The sequence below is a fragment of the Humulus lupulus genome, chromosome 5 (assembly GCF_963169125.1).
Source record: "Humulus lupulus chromosome 5, drHumLupu1.1, whole genome shotgun sequence".
Taxonomy (NCBI): domain Eukaryota; kingdom Viridiplantae; phylum Streptophyta; class Magnoliopsida; order Rosales; family Cannabaceae; genus Humulus; species Humulus lupulus.
The window spans coordinates 228,375,256-228,388,126 of NC_084797.1; positions in this window are offsets into that span (position 1 = coordinate 228,375,256).

A 12,871-nucleotide genomic window follows, 5' to 3' on the forward strand; every position below is an offset into this window, starting at 1 on the left:
AGAAGGGTATTTCGTAATTTTGATCCGTTAAGGGTATATATTTGTAAATATATGTGATTTGTGATTAAGGCCACATTATTATGTGAATATATTTGGGTTACTTGGCACAAGACAATCCTAGTGAGCAAGTTAGCAGAAAGGTCACCACGGGATTAAATACCCGGCTCAGGGTAAGCCTAAGGGTATTTTAATAATTTAGTACATTACTGAGATTTATTAGGCAATGGGAATTGTTTGGTGATCATTTGGAAATATTGGAATTAATTGGGAAACATGATGTTAATTGAGGATTAGTGGGGATTTCGGGATAAAGACCAGAATGCCTTTGAGAGTGCTTTGGAAATGATTAAGAGGTGAGGGGAAAATGGTCTTTTGGCTAGTGGGCTGAGTCATTTGAGTTGAGTGTCGAGCACTTTGGGGGACTTACACGTTGCTTTCCATATCTCTCTCTTGGTGGTTTCCCTCTCAAAGCTTGGTTAAGCACTTGAGGATTTGGTGTTCAATCTTGGATGTTTGTTGGAGTTTCTTGAAGAGGAATGGAATTAGCTGGAGTTGGGAACTGCTAGGTGATCATCCTAGGTCTAGAATCACAAAATTTTGTAGCTAAGGTATGAATTTTCTGGCTTTTCCTTAATGTTCTTGATGTTCATGGTTGTAACGCCCTGGTTAGCCAAGACCATCACATTATGTACTTTAAATAGTGCTTAACTCGCTAAACGAGTCATTAGGTCAAAAACGTGCATCTAAGTGTTATTAATGGGCTAGGGTAAAAATCTAGGTCAAAAGGAATGGATATATTTTATTTAAAAAGCTAAACTGTACATGGGATCCCATAAAAGTGTTTACAAAGTTGTTTACATCCAAAATGGTCATTACAGTTCAAAAGTTACAATCTGTCGGCCTAAGCGGCAAAAATTAGGTTAAACCCTAGTTCCCCTGAGAAGCACCTTGGCTGTGGTGGTCAAACGACATTGTCAGTCGTGCATAACATATTTCATGTTTCAGCTCTTCGGAGGTATGTATCAGATGTGACTCATGTATTAAGTTATGAGGATTTGGAGCTTGAGGCAAATCTCTCCTACGAGGAACAGCCAGTCCAGATACTAGACAGAAAGGACAAGGTCCTGAGGAATAAAACTATACCTTCGGTTAAGGTATTATGGAGGAACAGCAAGGTAGAGGAAGCGACCTGGGAGCTGGAGTCAGATATAAGTCAATATCCCGAGCTATTCAGGTAAATTTCGAGGACAAAATTTCTGTAAGGAGGGGATAGTTGTAATGTCCCAAATTCCCTAATGTGGCTTAATGCCTGGATTAGGGGGCCAGGAGGGCCATAATTGATTTATTATGCAATTATGTGATTATCTGCATGATTATGTGAATTATATTATTATATGATGATAATTGCATGCATGTGGGTCCACTTCTTATTAGAATGACATTTTCGTAATTTGGCCCATTGAGGGCATATTGGTATATTTATGTGCATGTTGGTGATTTCTGGGTGAGACCACATCATAATATGGATATGTTCAAGCTATTCGGCATAAGACGATCTTAGGTTGCAAGATTAGCAGTTTGGTCATAACGGATTTATTTCCAAGTTCGGGGTAAGTCTGGGGGTAATTTGATGCTTAGTACATTACCGGGAATGAACTAGTAATGGGATATGATTTAATTATTATTTGAGAATATTGGGAATAATGGGAATTAGAGGATGTTAATTATAATTAACGGGATAGACGGGAAATGATTGTTTTTGCCTTTGGGTGGCTGTAAAGGTTTTAATTGGGCTTAGGGGCATTTTGGTCTTTTGACCATGGGATATGTTTCAAGCTAGGAAGGATGTAGATGCTTAAGGAATAGTCAAAGTAACTTTCTCCTTCTCTCTCTCGATCCTCTCTCTCTCTCACGGGTTTAAAATTTTGAAGCTAAGCTTGAGGATTCAACTTGGGGAATTAAGGCTCGTGAGCTTAGAGTTGTGTTCAGCCATTGGAAATGGTTCAATTCTGTGTTTAAGGTAAGGTTTTTAGTTGAAGTTTCAAGTTTTTGCTCTGTTTTTTAGGTTAGTTTAAAGCTTGAGGTTTTGATCATGGAATTGGGTATGTGTTGATGTTTTGAGTGGTTTAAGGCTTAGGTTTTGTTGTTAAATTGGTGGATATGTTGTGTTGATGCTTGGTTTTAATTGTCGGATTGATTTGTTGAGGTTTTGGCTGGTTTTGAATTGAGAGAAGGGCAGAGGAGTTGGGTTCGCAGGGTCAAGTCGCGACTTGAATCCATTCCAGAGCCTCTTCTAAGCTCTGTCTAGCAGGCGCGCCGCGACCCACTAGGTCGAGTCGCAGCCCGCCCCTGACATCCTAGACAGAGGGGTTTCTATCTTAGGAACACGCTGCGGCCCTAGGGGGCAGGTCGCCGCCCGCCCCTCCCTTTTGTGCCAGGATGGGTTTTCAAGGGTTTTAAGCGCTGGTTTTCATTTCCTAAGGCTCGAGATTGAATCTACTAACCGTTTTAGTACGATTCGAGGTCCCGGGAGCGGGGTTTTAGACCATGAACCTTTTATGATTTATTTTATTAATGGGATTTCATATTTGGTTATGACTAGGTGACCACTAAGGGACTTAAGGATCGATCATTCTCAATGGTCGTTCTTTTATTATTTCACGCTCGAACCAGAGCTAAGAAAATTGCACCTAGTATGTGACATGCATGGTTACTGATGAAGCATGTTGAGTGCTCTATATATGGACATTGATTGCCTTGTAAATGCATAGCAGCTTTGCTTACTTGTGAATGGCATTGACTTATTAATCAGGGAACGACATTGGTGTTTAGTATTGATCGTGAAGCTGTGACTTATCAGTCAAGATCAGCGATGGTACTAAGCACTGTTTGTATGGTATTGGCTTAAGAGTCAAGAATGACATTAATGTGTTTAACACAGGCTGAAATGATTAGATCTAATCAACATGAGCATGAAATTCTTGACCGACCTAAAGGTTGAAGAAAACTAAGGCGCTTGTCTAGTCTAATGGCTAGTTACTTAGAGCCAGGGCCAAAAGGCTCAGGTGACTGAAACGTCACGTGGCTTAGGGTGCAGAGCCCCAGAGTATGACTCATTAGTCACCTATACAGAGTGTGACTCATTAGTCACCTATACAGAGAGTGACTCATTAGTCACCTATACAGAGTGTGACTCACTAGTCACCTATAGATAGGGTTGCAAGCCCCATAACGATTACAAGATCATTTCTTGATATTACATACATGCAGTAATAAGTTTTCTTGCTGAGCCTTGACTCATGGGTGTTATGTGGTACAAGTAAAGGGAAAGAAAAGCTCACCCAACCTTGAGTGAAGAGCTTAGGTGGCGATGTGTACATATGTGACCGCTTGACCACCACGACCAAGGTATTTCTCAGAAGAACTAGGAGTTAACCCTATTTTTGCCGCTTCGGTCAGCGAGTTGTAATTTTTATACTGTAATGACCATTTTGGATTGTAAATAACTTTGTAAACACTTTTATGGGCCCATATACAGTTTAATGTTATAAATAAAATACATACATTCCTTTTGATCGAGATTTTCACCCTGGCCTATTAATGACACCTAGATGCACGTTTATAACCTAATGACTCGTTTAGCGAGTTAAGCACTATTTAATGTCCACAGTAACGGTCTTGGAGTAACCAGGGCGTTACAAGCTGGGTTCGCGAGGTCAAGTCGCGACCGAGTTCAAGCAAGTCGTGACTTGAATGTGTAATGCCCCAAATTTCCTAATAAGGTTTAGGACCTTGATTAGGAGGCCGGGAGGGCCATAATTGATTTATTGTGCTATTTAATGATTATATGCATGTTTATGTGAATTATATTATTATATGATGGTAAATGCATGCATATGGGTTCATTTTTAATTATAAAGGGCATTTTGGTAATTTGGCCCGTTGAGGGCGTGATTGTGTATTTACATGCATGTGGGTGAATTATAAATAATACCACATTATATGTGGATCGGTTCGAGCCATTCGGCATGAGACGATCATGGAATGCAAGTTTTCGGTCTAGTCATAACGGGATTAAGTTCGGGGCTCGGAGTGAGTCTCGGGGTAATTTGGTGATTAGAACGTTGCTGGGAATTAGAGGGTAACGGGATATGAATTATTGGTATTTGAGAATATCGAGAATAACGGGAATTGGAGGGTGTTAATTATAAATAACGAGATATGCGAGAAAGGACGATTTTACCCTTGGGAGTCTTTAGAAGCCTTTATTTGACCTATGGGCAAAATGGTCTTTTCACCCCTAATATATATATCAGCCCTTTAAGTTTAGAAAGTTGTAGAAAATATAAGAAAAAAAAACAGAGCATTATCATCCTCATCTTTCTCTCCCGTACCTGTTCTTCTCTCCTTCTTCCTTTCAATTTTTGAGAGCCAATTTGAGGTAACAAGCTAGGAGAGCAAGGCTTGAGGGCTTAGGACCTTGGTTAAACCATTGAAGGGGGTCTAAATCAAGCTTGAGGTAAGATTACATCCATGAATTTAAGCCATACTCTGTTTTTTATAAGTAAGTTTTCAGTTGAGAATTTGAGGTGTTAGTTGTGAGAATTCATGGAAGTTTTTGTGTAAGATTGCTTGGGTTTTGATGAGGGTGTGTTGTAGATGAAGTTCAGGGGTTGAGTTGAATGTTTGGGTGATGTTTGGGATTGATTTGGATGCTTGGTTTTCAAGGGGGATCGCAGGGGAGAAGACCAGAAAAGTTTATAATCTGCTGATGGCGCCCCAACGCTAGGCAGGGCAGGTTTTGGGCTTCTCTGACTTTGGGGCAGTGCCCCAGCGCCACTAGGCAGTGCCCCAGCACTAGTGTATTTTCCAACAACCTATTTTTAGGGCTCAGGATGACTTTTAAGGCTCAGGGGTTGGTTCATTTACCCTGTTTGGGTAGATTAAGAGTCCCGAGAGTGCAGGATGGATCCCAGGAGTGAGGTTTTAGATTATAAACCTTTTTATGATTTATTTTATTGATGGGATTCCATATTTGGTTATGACTAGGTGACCGCCAAAGGATCAAAGGGTTGATCATTCTCAAGGGTCGTTCTTTTACTAACTCTTGCTCGAACTCGAGGTAAGAAAACTGCACCCTGTGTATATGTGACATGCTTGGTTATTCTTGATGCATGTTGGATGCTTAAATGCGACATGCATGGTTATTGTTGAGGCATGTCAAGTGATTAAATGTGATGCATGTGTTGCACGAGAAACATGTGGTTAGGGCATGCTATGAATATTAAATATGAGATCGTTCAGAGCTTGAGCCTCTGTGTTTATGCATGGTCCTAATTATGCTAGCAGTTGTTAAGTAAGCATGCTGAATGCCCTATATTAGAATATTTGACATATGATATATGTTTGGTAGCATTGCTTGCTTATATGTGTGTGGCACCAACTGTTCAGGATCAGCACTGGTCGCGTATTACTGACCTGAGAGTCAGAAACGGCATAAGCATCGAGGACGCATGGCTGAATGAAGATTAGATCTAATCTATATTAGCGTTGAATGACTCTAGGGAATTAATGCTGGACCGACCCTAAGGTCGATGAATCTTATAAGAGCTTGACTAGTCTAAGCTAGTTACTCAGAGCCAGGGCCTAAGGCCTAGGTGACTGCTTGTCACATGGCTAGGGAACAGAGTTCCATAGTTATGACTCTGGAGTCATGAGGAAGGTTATGTTGGTGACTAGTCATCATGCACCTATCCTGTTTAAGCTAGTGAAAGGTTCACTTATCTATAAAGCCCTGGTGACCCTATCGTCACATGGCTATTGGGAATAAACCCACCTTAGTGACTATTACAACTGTCACTCTTCTATTTAGGGCTAAAAGCCCTAGATGATTATTATGATCATTGGTTGATGTGTTATACTCAACAATACGTGAAGTCATTTGCCTGCTTGACTAGGGCTATATCTGCTAGGCGTGTGCCTTGTGATTTGATGACATGTTATTACTATTCATGAGCATATTGAGTTTTCTTGCTGGGCTTCGGCTCACGGGTGCTATGTGGTGCAGGTGAAGGCAAAAGAAAGCTGGACCATCCTTGAGTTGGAGAGCTTAGGTGACAATGTGTACATATGCAGCTGCTTGACCACCACGGCCGAGGTTTGAAGAGGAACTAGGGTTAAACCCTGTTTTGCCGCTTATATCAGCTGGTTGTAAATATTTTCTTGTAATAGACCTTTAAATTATATTTTTGGGATCTCAATGAATACAGTAAACGTTCTAGTGAAACGTTACATCTTAACCAAAAAATTTAATCCCTAAACCGCTAATCATACTTAGATACATGATTTTGGCCAAATGACTCGATTAGCGAGTTTAGCACTGTTTACAAGGCACACTGTAATGGTCCCTGGAGTTTGGGGCGTTACAGAATGTGTCCTAGAGCCTCCTTTGGGTTCTGTCTAGCAGGCGCGCTGCGACCCACAAGGGCAAGTCGCGGCCTGCCCCTGGCACCCCAGACAGGGGGCTCTCTGTCTTGGGGGTGCGTCGTGGCCCTTGGGGCAGGTCGTGACCCGCTTGTCCCTTTTGTGCCAGGATGGGTTTTAGTCACTTGTAAGCGCGGGTTTTCATTCCTCTAAGCTCGGGATCAAATCTACTAAACGTTTTAGTAGGATTCGAGGTCATGGGAGTGGGGTTTTAGTCCATGAACCTTTTATTGCTTATTTTATTGATGGGATTTCATATTTGGTTATGACTAGGTGACCACTAAGGGACTTAAGGACCGATCGTTCTCAAGGGTCATTCTTTTAATATTTCATGCTCGAACCAGAGGTAAGAAAACTGCACCAAGTATGTGAAAAACATGATTATTGATGAGGCATGTTGAGTGCTCTATTTATGGATATTGGTTGCATTGTGAATGCCTGGCAGGGTTGCTTGCTTGTGAATGGCACTGACTTACTAGTCAGAAACGGCAATGGTGTTTAGTACTGGTCGGGAAGTTCTAACTCAGTCATGATCGGCAATATTACTGAGCGTTGGTCGTATAGAATTGACTTATGAGTCAAGAACGGCATTAGCGTTCTGACCACAGGCCGAAATGATTATCAACATGAGCATTAAATGCTTGACTGACCTATTGGTCGAAGAAAACTAAGCGCTTGACTAGTCTATGACTAGTTACTTAGAGCCAAGACTAAAAAGGTTCAGGTGACTTGATAGTCACATGGCTTAGGGTACAGGACCCCAGAGAGACTTATTAGTCATCTATTCAAGGCACAGTTCCCCAGCGAGACTTATTAGTCATCTATTCAGGGTGCAGAACCCTAGAGAGACTTATTAATCATCTATTCAAGGTACAAAACCCCAGATAGACTTATTAGTCATCTATTCAAGACCCAGTTCCCCAAAGAGACTTATTAGTCATTTAATCAGGGTGCAGGACCCCAGGATTGACTTACTAGTCATCATCTTACTAGGGCTGAAGCTCCATAATGATTACATGGCCATTTATTTACATTGAATACATGCAGTAATAATTTTTCTTGCTGAGCCTTAGCTCACGGGTGCTATTTGGTGCAAGTAAAGGGAAAGAAAAGCTCATCTAGCCTTGAGTGGACACCCAGCCTTAAGTGGAGAGCTTAGGTGGTGACGTGTACATATGCAGCCGCTTGACCACCACGACCAAGGTGTTTCTCAGGGGAACTAGGGTTTAACCCTATTTTTGCCGATTAGGTCGGCGGATTGTAACTTTTGAACTGTAATGACCATTTTGGATTGTAAATAACTTTGTAAACACTTTCATGGGATCCTATGTATCGTTTAGCGTTTTAAATAAAATATATAAATTCCTAGTGGCTGAGATTTTCACCCTAGCCTATTAATAATACTTAGATGCACGTTTATAACCTAATGACTCGTCTAGTGTGTTAAGCACAATTTAAAGTACACAGTGTGACGGTCTTGGGTTATCCAGGGCGTTACAGGTGCACTCCACGGTGAGTAACTAGGTCTGATAAAACCTAAGTCTAACAGCTCCTGCAGCTGTACCTTCAGTTCTTTTAATTATGTTGGGGCCATTCTATAAGGTGCTCTAGACATTGGCTCCGTCCCTGGTGCTAGTTCAATCACAAATTCAATGTCTCTATGTGGTGGCAACCCTGGTAAATCTTTTGAAAACACATCCAGAAACTCATCGACTATTATGGTCTCCTCTGGTCCCACTGGCATGACCTGAGTGGTATCAACCACACTGGCTAAAAATCCTATGCAACCTCCTTGCAATAGATCTCTAGCCCTTAGAACAGATATCATAGGTATACAGGGTCCATGCACGGTGCCAACAAACACAAAAGGCTCCTCACCTTCAGGCTCAAAGGTTACCATCTTCCTTCTGCAATCTATGGTTTCTCCATACTTTACCAACAAATCCATACCCAAAATCATGTCAAAGTCGATCATAACCAACTCTATCAAATCAACTGATAACTCTATGCCCTCCATTCTCAGTGGTGATGATCTAACCCATCTTCTGGATACTACTAGCTTCGCAGTGGGTAATAAGGTTCTGAACCCCACAACATAATAATCACATGGTCTACACAGTCTATCAATAATTCTACTAGCAACAAAAGAATGTGTAGCACCAGAATCAATCAAAACAGTATAAGAGGTTCCAGCACTAAAAAGCTGACCTGTGACTACTGAGGGACAAGCCTCAGCTTCTGCCTAAGTTAGTGCGAACACTCGAGCTGGGATCGAGCTGTTTGCCTTTCTTGGCTCCTCTTTTCTTACTCTCGGGCAATCTTTCTTTTAATGTCCCACTACTCTACATAAGAAGCAAGCTTTTGCCCGACACTCCCCTAAATGGCGCCTCTTGCACTTAGGGCACTCAGGAAAAGTCCTCCAGGCCTCACTGCCGCCTAGGCGGCCCATTGTAATACCACGTGGTCGCCTATCAGGGCCTGGATCTGGGATCAAGAGCCTTCCTTTTCTGATCACTGGGGCCTCTGCCCACCTGAACCTATAAATGGAGGTCCCACCCTCCTAGTGTCTCTCCTGGCTACACTGTCACACCAGATCTTGTTCTCTGCGCTCTCAGCTGTGAGCGCATTCTCAACCACCTGTGCATATGTAGTAACTCCAGACACAGTGGTAATACGAACATCATGGGCTATCCTAGGTTGTAGCCCTTGGAGAAACCTCTCCCTTCTAGTCCCATTAGTGGGCACCAGTTCCATTGCAAAATTTGTCAATCTGTCAAACTTTAAAGCATACTCAGTCACTGACATTTCTGGTCTAGGATATCACTTCCTACCAAATTCGGGCATCCTCTTGAAACATATATGTGGCACAAGCCACCCTCTCATTACCAGACACCCTCATAAAGTCAAGGATGGTGGTAACCACGCTCATCCATTGCTTAGCTTTAGCTGGATCTACACTACCCTCAAAGACTGGAGGGTGTTGTTTCTTGAACCTTTCATAAAAAGGTTCTTATTTACTTCCAGCCTCTAGCAACTGCTCAATTGTTGGCACCGATACAAATGGTGCCTCTGACAAAATGTTCCCTGCAGGAACCTGTTGTTTTCTTAGGAGGTGGATTTATTCTTCATGCCTCATTACTCTGGCTTGTAAATCAGCAAACGGCTGCTGACAGTTATCAGGAGCTGGCTGAGGGATCTGACCCTGGTCATTTTCCTGACCCTGATCTTCCTGGCCAGCTGATGAGTCTACCTATCTTGGAAGCATAATACCAACTTATACCTTGCTGCAATAATCAATACAGCCAGTTAAGTAGTGATAACTAAACCTTGTCGCCTCACGGTCCAAGATTCAATAGAACTCATCCATGTTCCACAATCATACTAATAAACATGTTGATTTATAAACATAGCAGTTAACATTTAACATTTAGCATTTAACGATTAAGAGTGCTAATAAGCATGTTCTAGCAATATCAGTGCTAATAAGTGTTAGAGAATATATGTTATTGCTCAATGGAAATGGCAAGATAATACAACTCTATGCAATAATATTACAAATAAATATTGATTGATTAAAAAGAGTTACAACTCTATAACTGAAAAATACAAATAAACAAGGAAAAGAAGAAGAAGAGAATAGTGAATAATACAACTCTAAGCAAAAGATTACAAGTAAAGTAAAGGTGTTTGAAACAAAAGAAAAGAAGATTACAACTCTAAACAAAGGTTACAAGTAAATAGAACAAGAGAATAAGAAGAAAAGCAATAGTGTAAAAAGTAAGAACAAAAACAAAAGTAAACTCTCACTTACACAACCTAAGTGAAGAGTGTTGGGGATCACCAATTTGAACAAGGTTTAAAACCTTTGTCCAAAAGCTTATTTCCCCCTAACTCAAGCACTAAGGGATCTCTCTCAGATATTGGAAATGCTTTCTGGAATTATCAAGCCTCAAGGTATTTCTATCCAAGTGCTCTAATGGATAGAAATGTTGTGTCTTTCAAGTGAGCAATAGGCTCCTATTTATAGAGTTTAGAGACACCCTTTGAATATCAAATTCCACCAACCCCCATGATTGTTACCAATGATTAATTGGTTTATTATTGAATTAAAAGTGAGATTTGGGAGTTATTTGGGTTTTTTGAGTCGTTCAACAAAGATTGAAAAAACTGAAAAAATGGCCTGTAATGCACCTGTGGCCGCGGCCAGGGACATCAGTGGCCGCAGCCACTGCTCTCTGTCCCCCAAGCCGCGGCCACCAATATTCAGTGGCCGCAGCCACTGACCATTTTCAACACACATTTTTGTGCAGTTTTTCCAAACGGTTCCAAACCCTCCCAATTGATTTTGTAACCCCCAAAACACATTATTAGGGTTAAAATCATATCTCTAACAGTCATTTCTCATATGGCTTTATGAAATTCATCTCAATATTGTGTAACACCAAATTTACACAATAAAGGGTAATATTTAGAAGTTACAACTTTGTAACACCAAATATGTTACATATTTGGATATATCTCATATATCTAAATATTGTAACTCTCTATTATATGTTACAATATATGACACTCTTTCTCACATTTATTTAATCTAAAACATTATAATATAATATTACATTATATTATATTATAAAATAATATAACAATAAGCACGTTCTTGCTTATCATGTAGCAGTCAAGGGCCAGCCCTATTAGTGTATCTCATGCATGCAGGTAAATCATTTATATTCTATTTAAGCAGTTAAACATATAACTACATAAATAGTTACCAAACCATGAGTCAAGCTTGTCTTCAGTGGCGAGTGTACATGCCCAGCCAGTCTACAGGAGCCCTAAACCTTGGCATGCTTTGATACCAAGTTGTAACGCTCTGGTTAGCCAAGACTGTCACATTGTGTACTTTAAATAGTGATTAACTCGCTAAATGAGTCATTAGGTCATAAACGTGCATCTAAGTGTTATTAATAGGCAGGGTAAGAATCTTTGTCAAAAGGAATGGATATATTTTATTTAAAATGCTAAATTATACATGGGATCCCATAAAAGTGTTTACAAAGTTGTTTACATCCAAAATGGTCATTACAGTTAAAAAGTTACAATCCGCCAACCTAAGCAGAAAAAATAGGGTTAAACCCTAGTTCCCCTAAGAAACACCTTGGCTGTGGTGGTCAAGCGGCCGCATATGTACGCGTCGCCACCTAAGCTTTCCACTCAAGGATGGGTGAACTTTTCTTTCCCTTTACCTGCACCACATAGCACCTGTGAGCCAAGGCTCAGCAAGAAAACTTATTACTGCATGTATACAATATAAATAAATGATCATTTAATCATTTTGGGGTCCAGCACCCTGGATTGTTGACTAATAAGTCGTTATGGGGACCAGCGCCCTAAATAGATGACTAGTAAGTCATTATGGGGTCCTGCACCCTGAACAGATGACTAATAAGTCTCTCTGGGGACCTGCACCCTAAGCCATGTGACGTTTCAGTCACCTAAGCCTTTTGGCCCTGGCTCTGAGTAACTAGCCTTAGGCAAGCCAAGCGCTTTAGTTTTCTTTGACCAATAGGTCGGTCAAGCATTTAATGCTCATGTTTATTAGATCTAATCAATAGGTCGGTCAGAAGGCTAATGCTGCTCTTGACTTATAAGTCAATTCTATACGACCAGCGCTCAGTACTATTGCCAATCACGATTGATAAGTCAGAACTTCCCAACCATTACTAAACACCATTGCCGTTTTTTACTAATAAGTCAGTGTCATTCACAAATAAGCAACCTTGCCAGGCATTCACAATGCAACCAATGTCCATATATAGAGCACTCAACATGCCTCATTAATAATCATGTATGTCACATACTGGGTGCAGTTTTCTTACCTCAGGTTCGAGCGTAAATAAAAAGAACGACCTTTGAGAACGATCTGTCCTTAGGTCCTTTAGTGGCCACCTCATACTTGAATTGAACCCCTTTTCAGATGCTGATCACTAGCCTAAACCTTCAAGCCTTAAATCCTCAAGTTAATCCTATAACTTTGCTTCAAAACTCCAAACCAAGAGAGAGAGAGAGATGATCGAGAGAGATGAAAAGGGAACTCTGTTTTTGCTTGTTCGTTCTACAGCCTACCCTTGGCTAAACATATCCCATGGTCTAAAATGACCAAATTGCCCCTAGGGCCATTTTAATCCTCAAAGCCACCCAAGGGCATAATGGTCATTTCCTACCTATCCCGTTAATCATAATTAACGTCCTCCAATGCTCGTTATCCCCAATATTCTCAAATAATTATTAAATTATATCCCATTACTCACTCATTCCCGGTAATGTACTATGCATCAATTTACCCCTAGGCTCACCCCGAACCCGGTAATCAACCCCATTATGACCAAAC